General features: G+C 36.0%; 1 protein-coding gene across 4 annotated transcripts in view; it reads left to right on the top strand.

Moving 5' to 3' along the window:
* The window catches only part of sv (paired box protein shaven), a 185126-nt gene that overhangs the window by 11775 nt on the left and 146315 nt on the right, over positions 1–27036 (top strand). The gene's annotated exons all lie outside the window — the stretch shown is intronic.

Genomic DNA, 27036 nt, shown 5'->3' with positions numbered 1-27036 from the left:
TACACTAAGGGCACTGACATTATAAAAGACTAGCTATTGCCCGCGGAATCGGTATGTAGCTTAAACCTTTTTTGATCCCACAGGAACCATTATTTCTGGATAAAAAGTAGCCTATATGTTAATCCAGGGTATATATTAGCTGTTTGCCGAATTTCAAGCAAATCCGTTCAGTAGTTTTTGCGTGAAAGAGTAACAAACGTCCAAACATCCATCCATACAAACTTTTGCGTTTATTAATATTAGTAAGATTTGAATGTTCATCAGTTGTTTAGTTATATTACCTACTTATATGTTATGTTAATTTACTGAATCAGGCGTTACTTTGCGGAGGTCCATTTCAATGAACTTAAATAATTACTTTGATTTTAAGGTCGCGGGTGAGCAAAGTACCTAAGTAATTGTTTCCGTTTATGGATAGGTTATATTGTAGTATAACAGAATAACAAATAATTATAATATTGTTTTCGCTTCTCATGCTCTTAAAATGTAGGTATGTATGTAAACTCTTTATTGCACATAAAAATAAAAATACAAATACACAGAGAGGAGAACAAAGGCGAGCTTATCCCCTCGCTCTGCTCGGGTGGCTAAACATCTCGTGTCATTATGGCTTGTTTTAGTCCCTTGTTGAACAATCTACTATTTTAGCACACAAACTTTAATTTAGCCCGGGGCCAATCAACTATTTTACCGACACTTTGGGCGTCTCGTGCGTTACCAAAATTGTATCTGGCGTTACTTCCAACAAGATATTTCACGGTTTAATAGGTTTAACTTACGCAGAATGGCATGTTCATCTGTTAAATTACAGAACAAAACATGTTTACTTCCAAAAATCTGCAATAGTTTGAAAAATGTCGCGGACAGATTAGTGTCGGTAAAAAAGTTGATTGGCCCCCCTAGGGTCGTAAAGCAATTTCTTAGTTACAGAGCCACTGAAGCTTGAGCTTGAGGTCCCGGGTTCGATTGCCGGTGGGTGCAGATATTTGTATGAATAATACGAATATTTGTCCACGGGTCTTGGAAGTTTAATATGTATTTATCTAAGGGCCTGTTTCACCACTAATTGTCGACTAACTTTAAGTGCGGATATCAGTGATGCCGTCTCTGTTTGTTTTGTCCGAATAAACAAAGACGGCATTACTTTTATCTGACACTTAAAAATAGTTGAGTATCATTATGAGCCTATTGCCACATATTTGTAACGTGTCTGTTGTTTTTTATTTTTGTATTTTGTTATGTTCAGTGTATTTTTTTTTATGGGGCAATAAATGTCTTTTTATTTTTTTATTTATTTATTTATTTATTACCTATGTTTATCCGTTACCTCGTACCCATAGTACAACCTTTGCTTAGTTTAGGGTGGTCAATTGGTGTCAATTGTCTCATGATATTTATTTATATATTCGACTATACATTGCTGACTGTACTGTAAAGTCTGTTACACAAATAATTCATCCGTGGCAACCTTTACGGCGAAGCGTGAACTAATAATTGTGACAATATAAACAAATTACGAAACCATTGAAGCTTCGAACCTCTTTATTCTATGTCGGTCAATGCAATCCGAATCAGTCGTGATGACTCTGTGAAGTAATAATTAAACGGTGGATTAAACTAATTTAACTTAAAAACCCTGACAAAATAGTACTTTATTGCTACGCCTTTAGGATAGTAAAACATTGATAAAAATGCATTCGATTTTAAAACGTAATTCGAAATGCAATTAATGAAAAATGGTGGACGTTAATGATTTAGTGATTGAAGTTATGATGATTTTGAAACACTGATGATAGAGAAATGTGACAAATATAGTAGAATAACTATTTTCTGTGAATTTTGATTGTTATTTTGTCTTTTGGCCGTTAAGTTTATTTGTTCTCCTGTGGATCTCTTCATTTCTTGGCATAGTGCTAACTGATAAACGTTATACGGACGAAGTCACTAGCTGACAACTAGTATATTTATTATACAGGGTAGTATAAAATTAATTCGGAATATTTCAGCCGAAGGTTGGATTAGTTTGACATAACATGCTTTTAAAATAAAATAAGCCATTGCAAACTAGTTTCGAAAATGTATACACATTTGGATGAAGACGTAACATCAAAAACATCTCACCACAACAGTAAACAATAATTAGGAATAATACCTTTATTATGCGCAAAGCAGTAGCTTCTCATTTTTCGATTTACCGATAGACGAGTCGATCAAAATCCAATATTGAATCTAGATCTGAAAGGCCGGTCGTTGTTATTTGTAAATCAGAAGGGATTTCCTTAATTTTTAATTTATCGATATAATATTTTTTGTACTCCGCTGCTGAAAAAAGTGTTTAAATGTTTGTTGACAATTTGCCCACTGTGGTCCCTTTAAGCTTTTATTTTACTTACCGTGTTAGTTTCAATTTTGGTTTATTTGTGAATCCGACTGATTTGTAAAATTGGGATTGAAATTTAATATAAATTGTAAATTGGCTAACAATGCAGTACTAAAGACATCATCATCAGCCGGAAGAAGTTCACTTTTTAACAAAAGCCTCCTCTTAGAACGCCATAATGAACGACGACTCACCACTTGCATCCACCACCAGAAAATAAAGTACAGTAGAATTATCTAAAATCTAAGTAAACGCACATGTATAACGCAAATGTAATATGTGGTCTACCACCCTAAAGTTGATAACCGTTTGCATATCATAAAAGAATCATAATTGCCAATACACGTGTCTGTCAACTTGAAAGTTCGACTTATAGGAACATGTTTAAAAATTGATAGACCACTTATTTGGCTGATGGTAACTCTATGTATAACTTTTTATCTTACTTAAAACACATAACAAAAACCGGCCAAGAGCGTGTCAGACACGCCCAAAATAGGGTTCCGTAGACATTACGAAAAAATTAAGTAATATTTTTTTAAGGATTTCGTATTTTATACGGAATCTTCCAAGTTTAGGTATATTTTATACCTTAGGCTGCTATTTACTCTTAAACTACTAATAATTTTCCTAGAAATTATAGTTATAGTTTTCCTAGAAAGTTTGACATACTGACTTACCAAAATAATATTTCGCAAAAAAATCACTGAATCGAAAAATCGTCTCAGTAAAGTATGGTTTTAAAAGACCTATCCAACGATACCCCACACCATAGGGTTGGATGAGAAAAAAAACACTCCCACTTTACGTCTATGGGAGGTACCCTAAAAATAGATAGTCCCTGATCAAAGACGCGGACGGACAGACACAGATAGACAGACATGGCGAAATTATAAGGGTTCCGTTTTTGCCATTTTGGCTCCGGAACCCTAAAAAACAGATTACACGGTGACAAACAGATGTATAAATGCGAACTTATCCCTAAAAAGATCTCTTCTAGTACAGCAAAGCAAAAGTACAGCAGTGTAGCAAGAGGATTTAGCGAATGTTTTAACATTTTATTTGTTTACGTTTATAAAAGCACTTTATCGAACCTTCAAACTATTATCGATGTCGCAACAATCATCGATAGCTATTCTATCGATAAAATCGTCCCCTCCCTTCGCTGACCGCATAATTATCGCACTATTTACCATTCCCGACCGCGCTCCCGCCGTTCGGTAGCTCAATTTACTCTTACTTTGTTGTAACTTGCTATCGAGTTCGGAAATCATGGGTATTGAAGGTTAAGTTTAAACATCCTGGTTGTGGCACCAAATTGTAGGTTCTTAGGGTTCCGCACCACGTAAGGAAAAAAATAACCCTTATGGATTGCTGTCCGTCGGTCAGTCTGTCTGTGCGTCTGTCTATCTGTCTGTCTTTCCATCTGTCTGTCCGTCTGTCTGTCCAGCTGTCAAACAAGACCCTTGTTTCGCCAGGAACGCGTGAAGGTATCTAGCTTTTTGAAAATTTATATGGCTTTGGGCAAACACAAGCATCTATGCTTATACTGTGAAAATTTGAAGACTGTATTTCCAACCGTTTGGCTGTAAAAATTGTGTGACAGACGGCGGACGGACAGACGGACAAACGTGTATGAGTAAATATGAGTGACATGACAGCAGTAGGGTTCTGTTTGGACCCTTTGGGTAAGGAAATCTAAAATCAGTATTTTTTTTAAATATTCGGTAGTTTTTGGTATAACTTGGGTTTTTTAAACTAACTACATTTAACTTGTCTTTTTTTAACAACTTCAATTATTTGTCAAACACCAGCTCAAAATACCATAGTAAACATTGTTTTTGATATCTTGAATGGTTTTAACAGTGCCAATTACTTAGACATCATTCGTTTCGTTTTAAGCTTAAACTTCTATTCAGTTTCTACAGCACTAATTGCTTCAAAAAACTAAACCGTTTCGGAAACTTTAATTAGTCATTATCTATCTCGGATCGGATTCATTTAAATGATTCAAATGTTTTAACTATTACCTGCTGATTAGTAAGCCATTCGGCCATGTTCGTCGCGAAGGTCAGCGGATTGTCAACGGTTTTTATAATAAATCTATTATGGACGTGAAACGAGGATTTTTGTAAGGACAGTTGTTAAAAACTCATGACCTACTATAAACTGCTTCAACTTTGCCCTCTGGCCCCAACATTGCCTGATTCAATTTAGAGTCGATAACTCAGCATCCTTTAGGTTTTTAAACTTTCATCCCCCCGTAATAATAATTCCCGTGTAGATAAAAGTTTAATACCTATATGAGTGCTAAGTTATCGACTCTAAATCCAATCAAGCAATGTTGGGGCCAGAGGGCAAAGTTGAAGTAGTTTACGGTATATCATAGATAGCTTACCTCTGTTTTAAAGTATAGGTAGTGCCACGAGAGTTGAAGTGAATGATTACACACACAGCTACATGAAGAACTGATTGAGTAAAAGGAGAATGAATAAAAGGCTGATGATGATGATGATGATGATGATGTTTTATTCCAGACGTCCAGCTATCTACGTACCAAATTTCATCTTAATCTGTCCAGCCGTTTTAGCGTAAAGGAGTAACAAACATACACACACAAAAACACACAAACTTTCGCAATTATAACTATATAATATAAGTGGAATAATAGATTGTCACTTGACATATGTCACTGACGTTAACCCCTGAATCTATAACCCCAAATACCTCCACATTCCAACATCAAAAACTCCCACAAAATCCCCAACGACCTACGGGAAACTCTGTCCCTTTTTCCCATGCAACAATGCGACGCGCACAAGATGGCCGGCGCTGACGTCACGCCGGAAACGGCTCCGTTTTGAATTTGGAACGGTCGAGCGGGCAATGGCGGAACATCCGGCGAAGACGTTACAATGAGCGCGCGCGCAGGACTATTGATTGGTTATTGTCTTTTGAAAGTTTCAACGGATGCTACAGTTATAGAAAGACTTTCTTTTATTAAGTAAACAAAATTAGAGATGAAAGAAGGAAAAAGGGGAGGTTTTTGCCCAGCAGTAATAATAATAATTTATTTATTTTCTTCACTTCAAAAAAATTGGGGGTGCTTAATAGAGCGGGACAGTACTTCTCGCCAGCCCATCGCTTACAACTCTATAAGGCGCAGGTTAGGCCGCACGTGGAGTACTGTTCTCATCTCTGGGCTGGGGCACCCAAGTACCAAATTCATCCATTTGACCGCATCCAACGTAGAGCTGCTCGATTTGTCGATAATCAGGCGCTCTCTGGCCTACTCGATCCTTGGCTTTGCGGAGGGATGTGGCGTCTCTCTGCATATTATACCGTATCTATCATGGGGAGTGTTCTGACGAACTTTTCGAATTACTGCCTGCGGCTAAATTCCACTACTGCACTTCGAGGAACCGTTTGTCTTTCCATCCTCACCATCTTGATGATTGGCAGCCTACTCGTAGTACCTTGCGTTTTAAGCGAAACTTCTTTCCTCGCACGACGAAAATCTGAAACTAAACTTAAGGATCTTTATAAAACGAGTCTACCAATTCCTAAAAGGGTCGGCAACGCACCTGTGATTCCCCTCGTGTTGCGGGTGTCCATGGGCGACGGTGATCGCTCTCCATCAGGTGACCCGTCTGCTCGTTTGCCCCCTCTTATATAAAAAAACAAAACCACCACCAGTTCCAGGTCCCTATACCTACTACGAAGTGCAAAACTCGAACTTCGTATGTTGCCGTCCCGCTGACGATCCTCAATTATGCGTTCAAAAACCATAGGTAATGACCAGCATTACGACATTGGATTCTATTATGAACACGACTGTATCGTAATGAGATTTCATACATCATTACAGCATGGGGGGAGGTTCGCCGCGACCACGAGCAGCAGGTCGTCGCGCGCGCTGCGGGCGCAGCTCGTAGGGCAGACATACCCATGATAGAGGATTTAATATATGGATATAGATAAAATATTGTATGCAACTGTACGTAATTAGGCCTTAAAACACTCATGTGACCCTATTATGAAACTCGGCTTCGCCTCGTTTCATAAACCCACACTCGTGTTTTAAGGACCCCTATTACGATACAGTTGCATAAAATACTATTAAACGCAAGTGAAAGGGACGATGCGATACGAACTTCTATTTTCGAGTTTCGTAGTAGCCCCTCAGTTTTATACGTTGGTATTTAGTTACTACATAAAGAAATCAGACCCGTGTGGCAAAGACTGGTGCCCGGACACAGGTGGACCTGTCTGTTGGGTCACCAGGTCTCCGACTCTCAGATGTCTGCAACTACAGCTTACAAAAATCTGCAGTGAAACACACAATAATTTAAATAGGTGGTAGGACCTTGTGCAAGGTCCGCCCGGATTGCTACCACCATCTTGCTCGCTAATCCTGTCGTGAATGATTATGCTTAAAGGTTACTATGAGTATTATAATTTAAGTCACTTAATAATATGGCTATGAGTAAATAGAAGCGTTAGAATTCAAGGCATAAAACCTGCGACCTTGTCCGCACAAAAACTGTCTTAGCCAACCGACCTCTGTTTTTTGCCCACGAGTGGGATGCTCTGCGATGGCCATGCTTTTTGTTCTCTTGGGGTCAGTCATTAGGAGTAGGGCAGCATGACCCTGACTCTGATTCAGTTTTGGGTCTAGATTGTGTAACAACTTCCTAAGTGTATCTAAACGCTTGCTTTAGCAGTATGCTGAGTGGGGTCCATTTATACTATTCGATGTTATTATGATTAATTTTCTCTCCATCTAATGTATTTTTATGTGTCTCGAATATGTGTAAAATAAATATTTCTCTCTCTCTCTCTCTCTCTCTCTCTCTCTAAAGTACAGATATTTCGGAGAGGCCAAGGTTGTCAAAAATATCGAAACATGCACTCTATTATTAAGGTATTAGATTATTTTTGGTTTTTTGGAGTCCTTTTGGATTTTTTATTTCAACTCCAAATTTGTTACTTTTACGGGTATCCCGTGAAACCATATCAAAAAAACAAACTGAGACATGGATGCACAGAAAAAGCAGAAAAAGAGAGTAGCACTGGGAATCGAACCCAGGTCCTCAGCAATCCGTGCTGCGTGCTATAACCCTACACCACTGCTGGACAGGATTTTTTACGAATTTTTTCCTATGCATACATATCTCAGGTTGCTTATTTATTTCTACTATGCTACTTAAGCAGCAGCATAAGGGCCCGGCCACATGTCCACGTTACGGCGTCGTCACCGTAAAACGGCGCGGCGCCAGACGCGTCTCGGTGCCGTGCGGTGCACGTTATACGGCGTCGTCACCGTAAAACGGCGCGGCGCACGTTGCGGCAACATCGATTGTCAATTTCATTAAATCTGACAGTTTAGGCGTTTATTAGGGAGAAAAAGTTATCAGAAAAAAAATACCGAACCGCCCATACTTCGGTATTTTTTTTATAACGAACACCGAACACAGTGCTAAAATACCGAACGGTTCGGTAAAATACCGTACACCTGGCAACACTGCTATCTGCACGTCATAAAATAAAAAAAACTAGTCGCTTACAAAAGGCCCTCGTTGCATTGTACCTAACAGACTGCTGTGGCTGCAGCTGTTTTTCTTTGAGAAATATCTGCCTGCCCTTTGGTCTCCAGTAGCGCCAACGTTAGTTAGTGCTAATGATTAGGCAATGAGGTACCATCAGCTAAATATGTAGTCTACCACCCTAAAGTTGATAATCGTTTGCATGTCATAAAACATTAATGCCAATAGACGTGTCCGTCAACTTGAAAGTTGAACTTTAGCGACATATTACATAATTTGATAGGAACTTGTTTAAAAATTGATAGACCACTTATTTGGCCGATGGTGCAAAGCTGTAAGCTACCATCGAAATCAAGAGCGACTGATGCCAAAGAAATCAACTAGTTCAGCAATTTCCTTGGTTCTAGCTCTAGCCGCGTTTACTCCAGGAAGCGGTTTGTGGTTTCACCTGTCAATAATGGACGGCTCGACCGCACGGAGGGTTTCCTGTGATTTATTTAAGATTAGGTCATCGGCCATCTTGGATTTGGTCTAGTCACATAGCGCTAGTGCGATCAAAAGCAATCGCAACAAACAAGGCGAGCGTTTTTGTTGTATTGTTCTATTTCGTATACTGTTAGGTAATTACTGGATGACAAAGAAAAACAACCGGCCAAGAGCGTGTCGGACACGCCTAAAGTAGGGTTCCGTAGCCATTACAAAAAATTAAGTAATTGCTATTATTGCTGCTATTTAAGAGTAAAACTACTAATAATTCTCAAGAAAACTTAGCCGTTATAGTTTTCCTTGAAGGTATGATATACTTACTACCATGCTGAATTTTTAAAAAAAATTCCACCCACCGGTTTAGATTTTAGATAGGGGGTGGGGGGACGCTCGATTTTAATGAAAATTTGCACTTTGAAGATGAATATTTCGTAAAAAGATCAATGAATCGAATAATCGTCTTAGCAAACCCTAATGGTTTTAAAAGACCTACCCAACGATATCCAACACTATAGGGTTGGATGTCAAAAAAATCACTCCCACTTTACGTCTATGGGAGGTATACCCTAAAAAAAATTTCGTTTTATTGTATCACTTTGTCGGCATAGTTTACATATATATCCGTACAAAATTACAGCTTTCTAGCATTAATAGTCCCTGAGCAAAGCCGCGGACGGACGGACCGACAGACAGACAGACATGATAGTTTTTTTTTTTATGTATTTTATGTATTTTTGTATGTATAATTTGAATTTTACGGCGCATTGGTGTTTACTGTAATGCTGTAATTTTATGTTGGAATCTATATATATAAAAGAAAGTCGTGTTAGTTACACCACTTATAACTCAAGAACGGCAGAACATATTTGGCTGAAAATTGGTAGGGAGGTAGCTTAGAGCCAGGAGACGGACATAGGATACTTTTTATCCCGATATTCCCACGGGATAGGGATCAAATCTCAAAATAACAACCGCTGGGCTTAGAGCCGTGAAATTTGGTATGTGGGTAGCTGGTCGTCTGGAATAACACATAGGTTACTTTTTATCCCGATTTTCCCACGGGATACCTAAGGATAAAAATCTCGAAATAACAATCTCGGGGCTTAGAGCCATGAAATTTGGTATGTAGGTAGCTGGACCTCTGGAATAACACATAGGTTACTTTTTATCCCGATATTCCCACGGGATACCTAGGGATAAAATCTCGAAATAACAATCTCGGGGCTTAGAGCCATGAAATTTGGTATGTAGCCATATCTTAATATTATTATGAAAATATAGATATACAGATAGTGTTTAGCGAAGAGAAAATTTAAATCGGTTGAAAATAGGATTTATAGTGATTTTTTGAAAAATCTATATACATGTCTCTTTTTCAAACGCTTTTCTCTATGCAGCAAGTATGACGGTACTGGCGTGTGACGTCACATGCCAGTATGTCTTTCTCTGTCTAATCTTGAATTTCAAACCTTTATAACTTTGTTATTTGAAAAGGTAGCTTTAAAAATTGTTTTTCTTTCTATAACAGGCATTGTGTAGTTTTTAATATATAAAACATATACAAAATAGTCAAAATACCGTATTGTTCACATTCACAACACAACCTCAATGAAAACCACATTATAAAATTTTGGAAATAATAATTTATAAATAATGGGTGTCCTAACCTGACTTTGTTTATTTAATCCTTATTATTCTAATAAACTTTAACGTAATGTTTATTTATACTCATTCAGTTACGTTAGTAAAATCCTACATTGTTTAGCTAAAAGTTAACACGACATTCATTGTTTGCCTGTTAAGTAGGCGGTACGAAGTTCGCCGGGACAGCTAGTAAATAAATAAATGGCGAAACTATAAGGGTTCCGTGTTTACCATTTTGGCTCCGGAACCCTAAAAATAAAACTACATTTATTCCACTTAAGGCTGCGGGACGCATCTTTATGTGCGAGGATGTGTGCGAGGAGTGTTACCGATCCTCGCACAGCACATCTCTGGTGGAAACCAGCTGAGTGGAGCGAGGCGAGGTAAATGAAGCGTTCCTATTGGTTCATGAAAAAACATTCCTCGCAACACATTCGCGGATATCTCGGGTGGAAATGGAACCTAAAACTGCCCTTTCTGCTGGCATTGCCATACAATCTACATAAATACACAGTTTACACATACCGGGTAGGGGGGAAGGGTATGAAAGTACCAAACTTCAACTCTGTCTGATCACTGAAATTGGAAGGTTATAATAATATTTAATACTAGCTAATAGGCTGTTATTATTCCATCAGTTAGGTTCTCAGAAAAAACTGAAAGATATTTTGAAATACTGAAGCCCTGTTTCACCACTTTTAGACTAACTTTATGTGACGGATATCAGTGATTCCGTCTCTGTTTGTTTTGTCCGAATAAAAAAAGACGGCATTACTTTTATCTGACACTTAAAGTTAGTCGAGAAGTGGTGAAACAGCCCCTTAAAATATTAAATGATGTTTATACCGGATAACTTACGTCTTATATCGAGTTTAGCTCGACATGTTTCGGGTATTAGTCGCGTGAGCAGAGCGGTGGTGCGCGGTGCGCGTGTTGCAGCTGCCGCCAAGTCGCGTTGCTCCTAACGGAAGGGCTACGAATTAGCCCGAAACATGTCGAGCTAAACTGACGTAAAGACGTGAGTTAACCGGTGTAATGTTCAAAATACTTGAAATACTAAGCGTTCTGGGTATTTTAAAATTAAACTTTTATTTTTGTTGCAATTAGCGTTAGAAATCAGTCTTTATACACCATCAACCATCAGTATGAACTAGGTTACTTGCGCTTATAGCGCCATTTTGCTAAACATAATCAAATACTGTTAGCCATCCTTCCGCACCGTTATAATGGGTAGGATGTTCGGGCTGTCCAGAAAGATAGGGATTGTTCATACTGAGAAAAAACTCGAATCCAAGTCAAAATATCTTTATTCAATTTAGGCTAAAACAAGCACTTATGAATGTCAAAAAAAATCAACCACCGGTTCGGAAAAACCTCTGTTGAGAAGAATCCAGCAAGAAACTCAACGAGGTATATTTTTTTAAACAGATTTACAATATAAAAAAAATATCAATTTCTAATAAAAAATACAGAAATGCAGACAACCTTATGGTATGAGGACTCTCCCGCAGGGACAGGACTTGAGCAAATTGCGTTTTTATTAATAATTATTACCTAATTATAATCACAACCAGGCATAACTTAACTACTTGGCCTTGTTACGCGCATCTACCTAAATTTAGGTCAATTATCTGCACTTTTCATAAAGTGAGGTAGGGATTAATCACAAGTCAGTTTTATGTAATAAAATAGTTATAATTACAGCATGTAGAGCTCGCCCAATTTTAATAAATTCGACTCGTGATTGACCCTTGATGTAAAGTGCAGATGAGACCAAAGGCGTATCTCACTGGTTCAGTGACAGCCTATTCACTCTAGCCTTAAAGAGCCCTTCGTTTTTTTAGCATTAGAAAGAAGGTAAGCGATCTTGTCGTATCTTTTTATTGAAAAACACTTTTGAAAAATAAGTCTCAGCAATGTAAAAATTAGTAAGGACATAATCATTTACACGCTTTTGATATCGTTAGTAGTAGTTACTGTTTTTTTTTACTTTTTTCAATAAGACTCATCAAAATTGTTTACGCTGTTCCTAATGCTAAAAACGAAGTATAAAGAAAGAAGAAAGAAAGAAAGAAAATTATTTATAGCAGCAGTGACACATTTCACTGGTTAGAAAAAAAAATAAGACGTGTTGTCGCTATAAAAAGGCTAGGTTTATAGGAATATAGGTTACTTATATTGTCCGGAAAATACAGACAATGCGAGCAAAGGCAACTAAAAGAACATTATAGAGAAAATAACGTGGGTAGTTTCAGATCTTTTTTTAAAATGTCATCAACTTGAAGTAGTTGTAGCATCTTGTTGGCACTCACTCTTAATAAATAACTTCAAATACTTTCACTATTATAAGTCAAAACAAAATAAAAAGTCTGGTATCTAGCCTTAACTGAGGAAAGCTAGCCTCGGGACGTGCTATTTATTTAGCACAACTATAATTCAATGCGCAACAATGTTTTAGCTTTAGGCTATGCTTGTGATACTGTTTATTTAGATGACAGCGGTGTTCCTTCCACTTTGGCGGTGACCGGGTCTATCACTTTTATGACACTTTCATGGTTACCATTTATATCTATGAGTAGGTTTATATGTTGCCTAGTACCCATAGTACAAGCTTTGCTTAGTTTGGTTGGGACTAGGTCAATTGAAATCGATTTGTTCAAAATTCCCAAACTATATTTCTTAGGCCTCTAGGTTGGCAACGCATCTGCAATACCAGGGGTATTGCAGATGTTTATGGGCGGTGGTGATCTCTTACCATCAGGAGACCCACTTGCTCGTTTTCCAACCAGTCAAATAAAAAAAAATAAAACTAAACGAATCTTGTACTATGGGTGTCAGGCAACGGACAAACATACTTAAATAAATAAAAACATACTCATATACATACTGTATATCCAATACTTGAACATAAACATTTGGACTTTTGACACAAATATCTGCTGCAACCGTGGATCAAACATGGGACTTAGCTTTGCAGTCAGGATCTTAAACCACTTGGCAATCCGGCACTCATAAAAAACAAACATTTTTTAAATAATAATGTGGTAGCGTATAAATCCAATTAGTTTTAGTTACAATAAATAAATAAATAATTCAAGCCACTTTTAAATTTTAGAACTTATAAAAAAAATCTAGACCCAATTTTTTTAAAATTTGAAAATGCTGGTCCTTTTAAAAGCCCCTAAATTAAGGTCAAACGTAACTTACCTCTGAACTGTTACAATGTCTAACTCCGAGGTCACTCACCCCCTACTGACCTGTCCCAAGACAGGTGGCGGTTGTCCGTTACACAGCCATACAAACACTTCCCCTACTTTGACTTAAAGAGTTTAAGAAAAAAATTAAACCACCCTAGCAATCAGCTGGTAAGTAATGAAAGGTACGATTGCATGTTAAAAAATTACTAGATCTCTTAAGCCATCAAATCTAGTGTGTCAATAATTCCCCTGAGAATTCCCGAATACTACGTTGTGAAAATAATATGTGAACAAGCCATTCCATTCAAGATTATCTGAATATATCCTCTACACCTGTGTCCTTTAAGAAGGAGGATTAAGATTATTTTATCATTATTTAAGATCAGTTTAGGTAAACATTTTTTTTTATTTCTGCTAAGAGACGTGTCGAAATGGTAGAGAAAGAAAAATAAATAATTTTAAATTAACAAAATCTTTGCTAAGTATTTATGAAGAAAAGGGTTGCCTACATAATATTTAATTAACATGCAATAAAGATGTCTAAAGGTATAATCACTCAATAAAGAACTGTCAATTGCCATTGAACTTGATTCGTCATGTTTCCCGCCAAAACCGAAATTCCGTTAGCAACCGCCATAATTAGGCAGGAGGTATTTTTTCTAAAACACTTTCCGTATCTTTGTCATCACAGGAAATGACTTCACCCTCCATAATCAAACGTGATAGTACACGCGCCAAGAAATTTGAATAAAAAAGAACCTAATAGCTGGCAACTTGAACATATGCTATTCTGGATTCAAATTTTAAAAATAGTTACGTTCTTTTGTTATCTATCGAATTGACGATTTGTATTTTATTGTAAGCTGTCATTACGCATTTCTAGCGCTCAATTTCCAACCTTATAGCTAATATACATGGTTCGTTTTATCATATTTGACTTACAAGGATATCGCTGTAATACTTTAGTAACGATATTGAACTATGGCGTGTTCATTTTAAGGTTGCATTTCTTTTTAAGGCTTTTTGAATAAAGTTTACCTGTAATAGTGAACGCTGGAAATTGATAATTGTTGTAATTTCGCGTCATTTGCTGTTTGATAACTTCCTTTGCAAACGGTTTTAATTTTTGTGAACAGTGCTTTATTAAAAGTCATGTTCTTTTATAATTTTGCTGGTATAACTTTTAATTTATTACTAGTGTTGGTCGTAACTTTATTTGCGCAGAATTCGTTACAGTAAAAAAATTTGGTACTTACCCCGAATTCTGAGACGTCAATTAACTTATTAATTAAATTAAAAATTAAATGTCTCACCTCTAAAGTGGCAACACTATAATTACTAAAATCTTCGACTTATAAATCAACGGTTGTCATACCAAGGATATATTATTGATTTTCCTAGAGATTTTATTTATTTTTCCCGGATACTCGTAACACTATGTTTTATCCGTCTACTTGCCTTGGTCTATCGATTACGTTTGATTAAACCATACACAACTGCAAATAAATCAACAGAGTTTCGCATAGAAATACTTAGTAACATCTTTGCACTTATTATAAAAAATAACATCTACGGTAAGTATGATAATAAAACTGAACTAATATAACCTTCAAAGAAAAAATTCTCCGAGAAAAAATACCAGACTCATCGTCATGAATAAAAAGCATCCACACGCCGTCACACGCGATAAAATTGCGGTTTTTATGAATGAAGCCCTTTCCGACCTTATAGGTTAACAAACTCTCCCGACCTCTGACAGTTCGCGATGTTACCAGTGCAAAAAAATCACGCGACAGCACATCGTTTTGCACGCAGTAATTAATCAGTTTGGTATCACTACGTATATGCTGCATCATTTCAAAAGACCTTAAAATGTGATAACTTTTTAAGCCTTGTTGATGATCGACTAATATTTCTGGTTATTACGGGCATGTTTCACCACTTGTCGACTAACCTTAAGTGTCAGGAAAAAGTCATGCCGTCTTTGTTTATTCCAACAAAACAAACAGAGACGGTATCACTGATATCCGTCTCTTAAAGTTAGTCAACAAATGGTGAATCAGGCCCTTAATATAAAGTAAGAAAATAGCCGGCGTCCGTATAGAGGTAGAACTATCTTAATGTGGGTTTTCTGAAATTCGATTGACGTTACAGTCACATCAAAGCTGTAAAACGGACGTCATAATACTAGAGCCAACTAGCCTGTCACGAAAACTACTGGAAACCGTCATTGTCTACATTTGATATTAATAATATTTCTCTTCTTCTATTCCTGGTTAAGATCGCTTGATCGCGGTGGTAGCGGAAAGCACAAGACCGGTCTGAGTGGAGAGCCTTGGGGGAGGCCTATATCCAGCAGTGGATGTCTTTCGGCTGACATGATGATGATGATGATGAATAATTCTAAACCGGAACTACTATGACTGACCAATGTCAAAGGCAAATCATTCCAAAATCTTCCCCAAATAGCTCCACTGTTTCACACCGCACCCCTCAGGGTTGCCACATTTAAAATTTAAATTAAAGACAACAGGTGCTGATATTATGTGGGAAACGTTAGTATTTGCATATCAGACATCTATGCAAGTAATTCAAGTACAATGGTAAGTATTTCCGCGGTTGATTCAATTACAATTGGGTTATTTTTAGAGGGTATTTGTCGTCGATTGTGACTCTTGTAAGAGTACGTACAAAATAGCGGTGCTGTCATGTTTTTCGTTTTGCCTATTTTGTACTTGGTGGGAGTTTTTTTTAATTTAATGTTCATAATATTATAATAAATAAAAGTTTTATTTTAAAGTAAGTGGCCTTAATTTAAACAAGACTCTCATAAAACTGTAATTTTATGGGGGTACTACTTTTTACATAATTGACACATTTTTAACGTAAAATGCTCGAGTACACATGGCAACAATTTTGAATGGAAATAATTAGTTTATGTTTTTGTCGAATTTATAATCGTACGAAGATGACAGACAATATATGATGAGAGACAATAGTGACAAAAACCTTCGGTAAAATAACGTATTTTTTTTTCATATTGGAATCGATACTGTTTTGATAGTGATAGTAGTAGTAGCAGTATTAGTATTTTTTTTTACAAAAAAAATACACTTAAGACACGAACAGAAGGAAAAACTAAAAGATACAGGTCCTCAAGATACAGGCTCAGCCTAGTTTGAGGACCGCCAGATCCTCGTATAAATTATACAATCCTCCTCATCCTTGTATAAATTATGTCTAATATTTTAAGCAATTGTATGATTATTATTATTATTATAAAACAAATTCATTAAGCCAGACCCTTTAGGCCAAATTCCAAATGCTGGCTGCGTTCCCTCTTCGAATTGCTAAATTAATTCTATGCCCGAGGAAACTGCCAGCTCTTCGGTCCCCTGTAACGGCTACTAAACTGTTAGATATTTCTTTGTAAATTAAGTAAACAATGTATTATTATAAGTTTACAGCCCACTACTCGTATCAAAAATGACCCGTCACAGGCAAAGCACGGTTTATAACTTTAATGTCCGGACACGCAATGTTTCCAAATCGCCTGTCTGTGGCAGCAATAGTTTATGTTTTACCAATGTAATATATAAAGAATTATCATAATTATTTATTGTGCAGTCACTGATGTATTGTTTGATTAGCAATAAGGATATTTTGCTTTTTTTTAGAATTCAATACATGTTTCTCTTGAATGTAGGATAAAATAAAATTGTTTAAAATCTAATTGTATTTTTAAAAACTATCATAAGAAATAATCACCAATTTCGAAGCCAAAACTTTTCGAACAAGTTGTAGTTCATTTTATTACCTACAAAACGTTTTTTTTTATATTTTTGATTAAAACAAATAATGACTTATGTAATACATTTTCGAGAAAGTTAAAACTTGGAAAGCTTCTTGCGACGCATTCTTCTTGGCAATGATGGTCTTTCCGAAAGCGCTGGTAGTTTAAAAAATGACATGTAAAAGTGCCCATTGCGGCCTATTTACTGAATAAATCATTTGAATTTTGATTTTTTTTGAATTTGAAAAAGACTTATTTTTCACTGATTTAAAAAATGACAATGTCAAAATGTTTGAAATGTATTCGAAACCATTTCATTTATCCTAAATTACATACGATACATCGGTATAATACAGAATATTTAGAGTCACTTAGTCAACAACCTTTAAAAAAATCCGCGATGACCCTAGGCTATTCCCGCCATAGCCTACACCGGCGCGTGCGGCGATGCCGTTACGTCAGGTGCCTCCCCCTCCCCCGCGCAGGTGGGTATAATGACCTTAGGGTAGTCACCCCTAGTAACAGGTTGGATTTTGTTAGACGTTACGTTTTTTTGTTTAAACGGTTTCCTTTAAGTAGATTTTTTTAAAGATAATTGTTTGTCGAGTTGGGAATACTTATTGGTTGTTTCTTGATTATAAAAACTCTGTGATACATTGTTTGTTGCCACGTGAAATATTAGGAACTAATGACAGAGAGGTAAAAGAGCCTTAATTGTATTATTTGTCACTTTCATCGAAAATTTCTTAATATTTATTTTTTTTATTCGACTGGATGGCAAACGAGCAAGTGGGTTTCCCGATGGCAAGAGATCGCCACCGCCCATAAACATCTGCAACACCAGGGGTGCCACACTATCTGCAACAACCTAGAGGCCCAAATGGGATACCTCAAGTGCCAGTAATTTCACCGGCTGTCTTACTCTCCACGCCGAAACACAACAGTGCAAGCACTGCTGCTTCACGGCAGAATTAGTTAATTAAATTACAATTACAAAAAATGGAAATTATAAGGAAAGAAGTTATCAGTAGTGACAGTGCGGGTCGTTGACCTTACGAGTAATTAACCGATTGTATTACAATAGAGCAAAAACAGGCAATGATTAACAATTAAGTATACCTCGTCAATGACAATATGAACGGTTCACATCTTCCTACTTGTGACTGTCTGTTTGTTTACTCACACCACACGGCGTGTTTAACGAAACAGTAGTGTACAAGGGTCAGTTAAAATAAAAAGTAATGGTTAGATTTTTTCGCAACGTATGAAGGTGTATTTAGATTGCCAAAAGCAGCTTAAACAACGTATGTGGGATTTAAAAAAATGGCAATATCTCGTAAGAAGTCCTTGAAAATGATCCACGTCTAGTTCGAAATGTGGCAGGCAACTTGGGAAAGCTTGACTGTAAACTTATAAGTGATGCGGTTAAAAATATCGATAGGGTTTGGTTAAGCCACTCTATTATGTTAACCTGAGGCGTATTCTGGGGATAAGTATTCAGAATAATTTGGGAGACGTAAGCAAGACCAACCATACTGGATGATAATTGTAACAGTATTAGAGAGTTTTTTTAACGTAGCAAATTAAAAGTATCAAATTATTTCCTAAGTGCATGGTCACTGCAATTAAAATGTGGGGTTTTACTTAAATACGATTGTGAACCATTATCAATTACTAAGGGTGTATGTAGGGTTGGCTTGCTTACGTCTCCTAAATCACCCAGTGTATCAGCTATATTCTAAAAGTCTGCTCCACGGAACCCTAGCGTTTTGTTCATGGAATTACAAACTTGAACGCAGTACCTAATGATTCCCGCACTTTAGACTATTGAAAAAATGACTATCTCTTGCCCCCCATAGCCACACTAGATAAAAGTAAACAAGCCTGATAATGAACTAACCTAGAACTCTGAGCCACAGTTCACACGCGTCCGTGGGAGCGAGTAAACAATAGTTACGTATATTATGTCACAGGTGGGCGCGAAAGGAAAAATGCTTTTACTTGCACTTAAAGCTTCCGATGGCAAGAGCTTCAGATGTAGGAAATTATATTGGAAGAGTTTTAGTAGATGATTGTGCAAGAACTTATATCGCCGTGGATACCACTACAATAGGTATATCAGTTTAGTAATGCGCCATTACAACGGAAATAGTTCTTTATGTAGACGATTTTTTCAATGAATAAGTTAGAACCTTACTTACTGAGTGAAATGGAGAAACCAGTTAATAGGATAACAGTCCTAAGTGTTGGAAGAAACTCAAACGAAAAGTCTTTCTTGCGTTTTATGTTGTGACGAAAGTCTTAAAGTGGTATGGTTGTACCTTGTAAAACAAAGAAAGTAAGAAAAGAAGAAAAAGGAATTGTTTTAACTTCATACGAAACAGAATAACCTAGACTCATCGATGGTAGATTTAAATGGTGGAGTAGAAAGCTGAAATTTCACAGTGAGATTCTCACTGTAAATCAGTTTTTTTTTGTAAAGATAACCTTTTTGATAATAATATAGGCTTGTAATTATGATAGATTTTACAAAATTCCTACATACATTTCTGTGATGGGCGCAAAGCCGCAGGCATAAGATAAGTAGTTTTAATTATATGAAGCTGTAGCTCTTGATTCTATGACTGTTGTCAAAACAAAATGACTAACTTTGTAATTGGACAGGGAAATTAAATTATCACACCCCACTAATAAAAATCAACAAACCTGTACAGCAATGTACATTAACACGATTATAAGTAAAACAGGCATTAATTATCACTAACCGACAATTTTAGTCACGCAATGACTGACTGACGGAATGTAGGGGTAGAGTCAAAATGACCAATTACCATTTTTTATTGGTAAGGTTTACCATTTGTTTTAGTCGCAAATGTGAGGTGAAGTGAGAATGGAGTGAGTATTAAAGTGTGAAGTATTTAGTGTGTAACAGAATGCGAATAATGTAGTGTAGTTAAACTACTCGTATGCAAATCAATGTGTAAATTATTGAGCGACGAGCGAGGTTTTACTAACAATATCATCTGACGTCGTTTGATACAAATACGAAATGTGTGTTAAGTTAAAAATAAAGTGATGGAGACTACTGGTATTGCGAATATACGTGTATAGTCAATATCAAATTTTATCAAATTTTTTGTAAGTAGGGTGCAAAAGGCTAGTTGCTTATAATAATATGATGTTTGTAACTAGTATATTTTGATCTTCTAGTTCATCAGCAATTGTAAAAGTAGGTACTTAGTTGAAATTGCTGTTGCTTCTTTTATTATATGATGTCCTTTTACTATCCTTGTATATATAGCAAAGATATAGCAAAGAGTTAAAACATATTGACGGCCATATCTGGTCTGTACATATCGTCAACTCACGGATCGACTTTGCTTCGAGAACGCATAGTTCCCAGTTCCAACCTGGGGTTAGAACAGAGGGTAGCTTCCAATTACACTCCAAGCCTGCGCGGGGGCAGCGCAAATCTACCGTAAAATTGGTATTGTTTACAAAATAAGTCATTTCTAGTATTCGCTTCACGGCTGACTGGTGATTGGCAGCGAATTATTAAGTTTAGGTACTGTTTTTTCAATATTAGAAATCATTGGATAGAGTTAAGGTATTTGTAGTGTTTTTTTTTCTATTTTGCAATAATGATCTTGATTTCATTTAGCTCAGTAGCTTCCATAGAATCGAAGATTTGCCGAATCTTATGAGCCATTTTAGGAGATACCTCATGTTATATTTATTTATTTATTTATTTAAGGAGAACCAACAGCTAAAACACAATATATGTAAAAGAAATAGCAACACAGAGCAATTACAGGATAGATAGTATACATGTTTAGCTAACTTACGAGACTGCACCATATATCACCGTTAAATGAATTATATATTCAACACATAGTAATTTAATATTAGTTATGATATTCATTTATATTTACATTATTCCAAAGAGAGAGTATTCATTATAAATACTATACTAATTATACCAACGGTTGACGCCAATTCTGGAAGCAGTTAAAAATGTCAATGCATTATTCATCAGATTATTAAATTAATCTGACTTATTTTATTTATCAATAGAAAATTACATTATAATTAATTCACTGTTCAACGCGGAAGGTAAAAAAGTCATGCATTCTAGCCTCCTTTGCCTCATATGAAATCAATAACGCAGATTAAATTTCTTTCTGTACCGAGAAAGTTTCAAATAATACCTGATTGATATCCCTTCTCAATATTATGCAAAATATCAACTTTCTATAAGCCAAGGCCAATCAACTATTTTACCGACACTTTGGGCGTCTCCTGCGTTACCAAAATTGTCTCTGGCGTTACCAAAAAATCGTACTTCCAACAAGATATTTCACGGTTTAATAGGTTGAACTTTCGTAGGATGGTATGTATTCATTTACACCATATATTAAGTTACAGAAAAAACATGTTTACTTACAAAAATCTGCAATTGTTCGAAAAATGTCGCGGATAAATGTAGTGTGGGTAAAAAAGTTGATTGGCCCGCCAATGTTTGAATTAGATATTAATAAGTTAGCCAGGCTATTCGTTGTAAATTATATAAAAATGATGACTGTAGACATAGTAAAAATTCTAGAACAAATACTAGAGTCTAAATATAGACGAGTCCTTGAAAACCTGCTGTATCTAATATCAAATATAAAGCGCGTCCGTGCCTGTGGCGACGTGTTTATCGGCTCTACCTAACTGGGTAGGGTGACCATGACTAGCCAACGTTTATGAGACATTCTCTTCTCCAAACATACTCCAATTCTGGGTGTATTCTTTCCGGACTTGTGATTTCCACATTCACTTCTTATTTTAACGTAGTCATAAGTCCATTGTATTGGTTGCCCGTAGATAGAATTGGCTCGTTGAAGTGGCTATGGACAGGCCAAACCAGTAGCACGGAGAACAGATCGCTGTTGGGGCTAAAAAGTTCTCAACTGGAGACCGTGGAAAAATAGATTCTAGGCCTCTGTTCAAGCACCCTTTTGCCTTACATGTGGGTAACTGTAATTGAATCTACGACATATTTTAGATATAACTGCGTGACCGAGCTTCATTCGGGCTAAAACTCGAGAGCACGCGTTTTCCCAGTGATAAGACCAAGCTATATCCTTTGCTTGGCTCCAAAACCCGCGCCGTTTCTGTGATCCTCGAAATTCTTACTAATATTGTAAACACAAAAATAACTTCTTCTGTCTGTCTTACTTTCCTCTTTCAATCTTTTATATAATTCCAAACATATCCTAAAATTTCACCTCACCAAATTGTCACCCTAACTCTAATTACCAATTCCTTTGTGAACCATTTCGTTAGTAAGCGTTTGTTTTAACTCGGCTCCGTTTTTTCGTCGAATACGCCGCCATTTTGTATTTTCAATTAAGTCGAATGAATTTCAAGGTCGAAGTGAATCATCGGGCATAGAATTTGACAGCAAAGATTATTTGAAGATGGGTTTATTAGTTATTATTAATTCAGTCTTTTTCTAAAACTAGATGCTAAAAAATTTATAAGCTAGAGCTCTGATTTTGAGTTCAAGTCCTACCGCTGCGCACAGGGCTCATCTCAGAATCAGAGGACTTGGGCCGTTAGTTCCCACGCGGGGCTAGATTGGATTGAAACCTGACACCCACCATTGAATTGCTTCGCAGGTTTATGCCTCACAATGTTTTTCTTCGCCGTAAAACTCGTGGTAATTCGTAGGTACACGAATTTTGAAAAACTCAGATGCGAACCCGGGTTTAAGCCCACGATCCTCTGGTTGAGAGGTCATACTAGGTCGAATCACCTACCATAGCTTTACATGTCTCAAATCACATCCTGTATACATATCACAAATCATTAGTAAGTAGTTTAAAAACCAAAACAAGTTTAGCAGTTAACGACGGACCGTGTGACCGACGGACTGACATCACACCCAGAGCTAACTATACTTTGATTATAAATATTAGTGGGTAAAAAAGGTGTGACAGGTAGTCATGGGTTAAGAGTTAAGAGACATAGGTTGTCTAATTTAAAATAAACTATTTTTATCTAGTCTTATGAGTATGACTTACTACTCATAGTTGAATTGAAATTTCCGCGGGTTTTCGCAAATTATACATCGTCTTTATTATTTTCGGGATTTCGATCCAAACTTCATCCAAATCCGTTCAGTCATCCATCGTAAACTCGAACCTAGAATAAGGTACAAATCAATAGCATGAATAATTTTTGAATGTACTAATAAAAACTGGGCAAGAGGGTGTGGGACACGCCCAAAAAGGTTCCGTAGCCATTACGAAAAAATTAAGTAGGTAATATTTTCTCATAAACTACTAATAATTCTCAAGCAAACTTAGCTGTTATAGTTTTCCTTGAAAGTTTGATATACTTACTACCATCCTGAATTTCTCGCGCTCGATTTTAATGAAAATTATTTATTTTTTTATTTATTTCACTGTAAAATCATGTACATTAAAATAGGATGTTACAGTTAGGTACATAAGTCAGTCCATGACGCCCTGCAAGGGCACACAATAATAATTAAAACTAAAATAAATTAAATTAAATTAAATATTACATTGTATCACATTTACATTGAATGAGCACTTTAAAGTTGAATATTTCGCAAACATATCACTGAATCGAAAAATCGTCTTAGCAAACCCCTAATGGTTTTAAATTTATACCTATCCAACGATACCCCACACTATAGTGTTGGATGAGAAATAAAAAAATCACCCCCACTTTACGTCCATGGGAGGTACCCTAAAAAAATATTTTTGATTTTTTTTAATGTACCTACCATTTTGTCGCCATAGTTTACATATATATGCAAAATTACAGCTTTCTAGCATTGATAGTCCCTGAGCAAAGCCGCAGACGGACAGACAGACATTGCGAAACTATAAGGGTTCCGTTTTGACATTTTGGCTCCGGAACCCTAAAAAAAAAGGGTTTTTTGTTATAAAAAATCAAACAACATGTTGATACATATAGACATTTTAAATAGTAGATATATTAGTATTAGTGAGTGCCTAAAAGAAAATGTAATAAGATATATATACATAGTTTGAGACTTTTAGCTATGGAGGAGCGGGGCTTCCTGTCACAGGTTTGCATACCTACTAGGAAGTTCCAATCACTGATATCAAATAGACTTAAGTTTAAAGAAAAAAAATAGATATCACAATTTTTTTAAAGGCCTTTTAATTAATAATTATCGTATCTAATCAAAGGTAAGTATGATTTTTTGTGTTAACTCAAATTTTGCACAAACAAAGAACTCTCTAAACTTAAACTAAAACCTGTAATAAATACAGACCCTATAATTTCAGGGCACTGACCAGCCCAGCAGTGGTACTCAAAACCGACTTTACAAAAAGGTTACTTCAAGGCTATGGGAACTGTGTACAATGGGGGTATGCGAGAGATTACGGTCTCAAGACAGCGCTGTCTTCGGAATTCATTTGAAAAAAGAAATTGTTGCTACAGCGTAAAGCTTGAACGTTTGATGTTGTTTAGTTTTAAATTGAATAATATCAACTTTAATAATAATAATGATTTATTTTCAAACAATCCGTTCATTCATACCGAGGCTTTATTATATCTTCAACGATTTGACAGTAATCAGTAATCAGTCATTTATTTCTAAAACATGGTACAAACAAGATGGTTTAATTTTTTGGCAGAAAGCATGCATAATACTTTAAGTTGTGTGTATCATTTTCATTTATAACAGTAACTACCTATATTCACAAACATAAATAAACACACACAAACAAACACAGACAAATAAGGTTTTACTCGCATTACATTAGCCATACTTACATTTTTGTCTCAAATTAATTTAAATTTTTAAGCTTTACTTGTTGAATGCTGGAATGAAACGATGTAGCAATAGCAAATATTTTTTTGTTTTTATTCACAATACGAAACATATAATAAATGATATTAAACCACGATAATCTCAAAAACGGCTCAAAAACAATAATGTCCAATAATGGGACGACCGGATGGCCGAGTGGTTAGAGAACCTGACTACGAAGCTTAAGGTCCGGGTTCGAATCCGGCCGGGCAGATATTGTATGAATAATATGAATGTTTGTTCTCGGTCTTGGATGTTTAATATGTATTTAAGTATGTATTTATCTATATAAGTATGTTTATCCGTTGCCTAGTGTCCATAGTACAAGCTTTGCTTAGTTTGGGACTAGGTCAATTGGTGTCAAGTGTCCCATGATATTAATTTATTTTATTTATTTTAATGTTTGTTTTCACTAATAGGTACTCGTAAATATGTTTTTTTAACAACCTCCACAAAATTTACATCATATAAATTCGTAAAGAAAACAATAACACATTAGACTAACCTTTACATTGTCACAGTAATTTATTTATTTGATCGTATCTTCGGATTTATCCGCGGCCCGCCCATGTGTATCCGGTTCTCACATAATTTTCACACGTGTCCGTCGATCGCTATCTCTTGTGTGATCATTCATATTGCTTGTACATATATTATGTATTATGTTGTTAGATTATGTTCAAGGATCGTTTCGGTCGGTCATTGGTCGGTCAAAGTAAACCTATAGGTAGGTTGTTGTACTTTGCCTGGTATCCATAGTACAGTCAACGTCAAATATAAGTGATAATTTCTGCACCTTGTCGCTTTCAGTCGTTACACAATTTCGTATGGCTTTTCAAACATGACGTTAAAGTGACAAGGTACAAAAGTGATCACTTATTTATGACGTTGACTGTACTACTACATTAATAGTACTACTAGCATACAATATTAACTTTGGAGTGTGCAAAAATATCTAAATCGTATTGATGTATCAGTTATTGATATTATGACTGTACAAGCTTTGCTCAGTTTGGGACTAGATCAATTAATGTCAAGGTTATAGCACGCAGCACGGATTGCTGAGGACCTGGTTCGATTCCCAGCGCTGGTCTCTTTTTCCGGTTTTTCTATGTATCCATGTCTCAGTTTGTATTTTCGATATTTATGTATTTGTCAACCCGTTTAGTATGAAGAAGCAACAAACAAGCACACACACACATACAAACTTTCGCATTTATAATATTAGTAGGAGTATGATACAGAAGTATGTCCGAGCCCCACAAAGCGTCGCTTGCGCAGTAAATCACCGCTTCCGTTGGACATGTGAATGTATTATTTAAAATAGAACTCTTGGGTTCGTGCCCTGCTGTCCATTGTTCGTATGCGGCGTGGAGTTAGGAAGAGATGAGTTGAAAATCAAAATTAAAAGTTTATTTTGCATGAAAAGTAGCAAAATAAAAATCTAATAGTATTTTTTCTTTAAGTTACCTCCCCTGCATGTAAAGTATTTTTACTTGTCTAAACCCATAGAGTAGGGTATCGCAGTATTGGTCTTTCAAAAACATGATATGTTTGATTTAATATTTTTTCTGTTCAGGGATATCTTTCCATAATATCAATCTTTAGAGTACTCATTTTTGTTAGTCCTACGCCTCAAATAGCCAAGCCGTGGGCTTGAAAAATCTAAAAAAATATTACGATGAAATATTTTATTAATCAATTAAGAATAAACTAAATACAACGGTAGCTTATTTAATGAGCAATAATGAAATGAGTTAAAAACGAAAAGTAACTTTATAATTATTGTAATTTGAAACTAGTAGGTACTCTCAGTTTTACCAAAGGTATTAAAATATTTTTTTTTGTTTAATGCTATAGGTCATAACCATGTGAGCTTTCGCTTAGCTTCGTACCTTCACGTTTTGACCTATCCCAAGCTTCTTAAGCTTTTGCTAACAAAAGTTGCATATTCAAAATGTATTCTAGTATTCGCTGAGCAGATATATGGTCAAATATGAGAGACTATTTATAGTCACAAGTCCACCTTTATAATGTGGAGCATTGGTATTATAAATAGCTTATTCTTACTTTTATATCATAAAATTTATACAAATAATTTTAACAGGTAATTAAGCAAGTTTGATTAA

Source organism: Choristoneura fumiferana, chromosome 19 (assembly GCF_025370935.1).
Source record: "Choristoneura fumiferana chromosome 19, NRCan_CFum_1, whole genome shotgun sequence".
NCBI lineage: Eukaryota > Metazoa > Arthropoda > Insecta > Lepidoptera > Tortricidae > Choristoneura > Choristoneura fumiferana.
Note: the sequence above shows the minus strand (reverse complement) of the source record. Positions and strands in the feature narration are given on the sequence as shown.